The sequence below is a fragment of the Chanodichthys erythropterus genome, chromosome 23, assembly GCF_024489055.1.
Source record: "Chanodichthys erythropterus isolate Z2021 chromosome 23, ASM2448905v1, whole genome shotgun sequence".
Classification (NCBI taxonomy): domain Eukaryota; kingdom Metazoa; phylum Chordata; class Actinopteri; order Cypriniformes; family Xenocyprididae; genus Chanodichthys; species Chanodichthys erythropterus.
This window is the reverse complement of record NC_090243.1, coordinates 11,948,225-11,952,072: the sequence shown is the minus strand read 5'-3', so window position 1 is coordinate 11,952,072 and position 3,848 is coordinate 11,948,225. Positions and strand designations below refer to the sequence as shown.

Sequence of the window (3,848 nt, the reverse complement as noted above, 5' to 3'; positions counted from 1 at the left end):
CTTCACAAACAAACAGTGAAATTGTTAATTAGTTTCACTTTCCTTTACTTTTGTAATACTGATATCCTAGTTCTATATAGTGCATAGTGTTTAATATTTGTTTTTAATTGAATAATGTAATAATATAATACACTTGTCCACATCCGTTTTGATAGTTACTTCATTCTCAACATTTTCCTCTGATTAGCTCATTCTTGCTAAATTAAGGAACAGTTACTAAGCATCACCAGACTGTGACTGTGTATTCAGTCCTGCATCTTACACCCCTTTCACATGTCCTAATTTGAGGCTTGTCCAATTACAAATTTCAGAGAAACCCTACACATGATGATACTCTCAAATCATTCCTGTCATCCTTGATTTGTCATATAAAATAATTAGAATATTTCGCTAATCTCGCTGTGAAGCAACAAGTTAGATAACTGCAAACATTAATCTTAAGGGGGGGGAAAACGGATCATTCTGTTACATTACATTTTTGTGCATGTCACGCTACAGAATGATTAACCATGGCGTAAGTTATTCCATTTGCTTTATTCGAAGAAGTATGAACAAAGACAATACTTCCTCTTTTTCTGAGGACATAAAAAGCAACAGCGGCCCAAGAGCAGCAGACCACTCTTGGAATTTCACAGCACACAGGATCCCTCAGAAATCATGCACCTGTACTCAGCATTTCACCAAATGATCGTTTTGAGTTGTTTGGTTATGCTCCTGTGTACTTTGACATCAGGAGGTGAGTATCCTTCTCCTATTGTGCTACATTCTGCAAGCAAATTGACATTTGCACACAATATTTAGGGAAAAATTGTTTCCTTTAAAAAAAAAAAAAAAAAAAAAGGTCTAATCAGATTGGTAAAATGTTTGTTTTTAGGCATAAACCTCACTAAATTCTTTTAGTTTAAAAAAAACATATTTGCCAATGGGTTAAGAAAAATCTACATTAGATATGTTCTCTAAAAACAAGTCTTAATATCTTTTGCTTATCAAATAAAATTATCTTGTCTTAAGGATTTTTACATATTTTAAAAGGAAAAAAGACGTGATTTTTTTTCTTCCAAGTGTTAGACTTTTAACAATGTTAACACCATAAAGAATCAAGTGCTTTTGAAAACAAACAAAATGGGGAAAACTATTATTTATGGATGTTTTTCTGTCTGTTTTGCAGTGACCTCTCATGACCATAGAAAGCCAATATGCTGCACAAAGGAAAAATTCATGTTACATGAACCAAAGTTCAAAATCAAAAGTTGTCACATCTTTCCAGAAACAAGCACATGTGATGCGGCTGTAGTGTAAGTCAGCTTTGCAACATTCAGAGGAAATCTCTGCTTCTGAACTCTCTTTGTCAAAGAGCATTTTATTGTGTCAATACATGCAGTCTAAATTTACTTGTCTCTTTCATCTTTACAGGTTCGGTGATGCAAGGAAATTGTTGTACTGTATTAATCCTGAGGCCTCATGGCTCAGTAAAAGGATGGAACGTCTACAAATGGTTAGAATTTACAGATTACTTTTTTTTTTTTTTTTTTTAATCTGTGACACAATTTACTGTATACTGGCATATGTATCAAGTAAATGGCCACTTTCTAACCTGTTTTTCTTCTATTCTAATTCAATAGAATAATGTGACATGTGAAGTCGAGAGACAATATTGAACAACACATATGGGGACTACATCTGCAAACTTCACCCAGAACTTGGTCTTGATCAGCCACACCAGCAAGACTTTTCCATTCGTGTCGGTCAGTCAAGCTACACTGTATTCTGTAGTCCTGCTCTAAACCATAAATACACGTGACTCTGCTACGCTGGGGAAAATATGTTGAACATATTTCACAAAGGAAACAATCTGTGGTTTGCTTTCACACTTAGCTGCTGTGCAGTCTGAGTCTGGTTATTCCTTTATCTTTTTATATCAAACTCCTTGTTTTATTTATAATGCTTAACTTATTTACCTTTATTTTCATTTAGAATTTAATATATTACTTGAAGACCTGTTTTTTGTTTGTTTAATATGTTTAATTTATTTTATTTACTTTTAATTTAACAAAGCAACATATATTTATTTTCCTAATATGGCTATATTATATTATTTCTCTTTTTCTATCATCTAAATTATTACAAACGTTTCAGTTAAATGTCTTGTCTTGATTTGGTTATGAAAGTTTATTGGATGCAATATGAATGTAAACTTTAATAAAAATCTTTAATAAAAAAAATGTGGAATCATATTTTTCTCAATCAATTGTAATACAATATAACTACTGTAATTTTATTTATGGATTTCTGCTATTTTCACCTTTGATTAAAGACCAGAGGCCTACAGCAATGAGAAGAGGTGACCGACATTCTAACAAAATGATTTGTAACCATCAGACCATCTAGGGAGGGTCTTTGTGGTATGGTGTGTGAAGTATGACAGATTTAACCCAGAGGTCACACCGACTGTCAGATGAAACAGCAGCGTCATGCGTTTCATTTCTTTACAACACTCTAATTATGGGAACTGTGCATCATCTTCCTCTAGACTAATGACAGTCTAACATGTCTAAGAATTCTCATTTATTTAGGAAACATTTAGTCTTAAGCTGGGAGAATTGATCTCAGACAAGTCTGACATGTAAGCAATCAGTTCCATGACATTAAAGGTATAACTTAATTAGTGAGAAATTAAGAATTAATAATTAACTTAAAGAAATATAACTAAAAACATATATACAGTATATCTTTTATTATCACATGGCACATCTGAGAACAAAAACATTCTCAGATTATGAAGTACATTTATTCATGACCTCAGAATGATCATGAACTCATCACAACAATATTTCTTCTGTGGACCACAACAGTAGAGATTTTGAAGAGTGATTTGTTTGTTGTAGTTGTTGTTTTTTGCGTCTGTTGTTTTTTTTTTTTAAAAGTCCGCCATTTTGTTGGATTTTAGCTCAAAATGTGGCGGCACATTACTGGGGTAAAGAGGCCAGCTGAAACGAACAACCAACAAAAAGATGAGGATGAGTCAAAGAAAAGTAAAAGACGACGTTTTAATTCAAAGTGGACAATTGGCGACAATGACAAGGTTCGTGAGTGGCTGATTTATGACAGCAGTGCAGACGAAAGAGAAAGCGAAGTCAAATCCTTTTGTAATCGGGACTAAAAACTTAAAATTAGAAGCAATTAAGGACCACCCCAGCTAACAAAAAGGAGTTGTCAGAACGTTTTGTTAACATTCTCTTTAAGTTATGAAAACGTTATTTTGGAATGTTTTCTAAACGTTCAAAACGTCCAGTTTTTTTAATGTATCGAGAATGTTTTTTCTTGGTTTATGTAAACGTTAGAGGAACATTCCAATCTATCATTTTGGAAATGTTATAAAAACGTTATTTTGTAATATTTTCGGAACATTCAAATTAACTGTTTTTAAGAAAGTTTTTTCTTGGTTTATGTGAACATTAGAGGAACATTCCATTCTATCATTTTGGAAATGTTATGAAAACGTTATTTTCTGAATGTTCAAAACCACCTGCCCCGCTAGAAATTTTACGTTCCCAGAACATTCTCAAAACATCCCCACTGGTGTTAAGGACGCGGTCTAATAATGTTCCCAGAACGTTCAGAGACGGTCACGATGTGGAACTCTTTTAAGGTTTGGGGAACGTTATTTGGCGGACATTCACAGAACATTCAGGATGTTCTCTGAACATTTAAAGAACCATATTTTATTTTTTTAGGGAACATCCCTGCTGCCCTTGTAAAAAAAAAGTCAATTAATAAAAGCATCTGCTCAAACAAAAACTATTTTTTCTAAAATGTCTTGCAAAAAAAAAAAAAAAACTGTCTTTAAA

At 33.0% G+C, this 3,848-nt stretch overlaps 1 long non-coding RNA gene across 1 annotated transcript; it reads left to right on the top strand.

Moving 5' to 3' along the window:
- Positions 1 to 608: 608 nt before the first annotated feature.
- LOC137014228 (uncharacterized) lies at positions 609 to 2,193 on the top strand. Its single transcript, XR_010893817.1, has 4 exons — positions 609 to 736; positions 1,169 to 1,295; positions 1,414 to 1,495; positions 1,623 to 2,193. It is a non-coding gene; the product is annotated as an uncharacterized lncRNA (long non-coding RNA).
- The last annotated feature ends 1,655 nt before the right edge of the window (positions 2,194 to 3,848 follow it).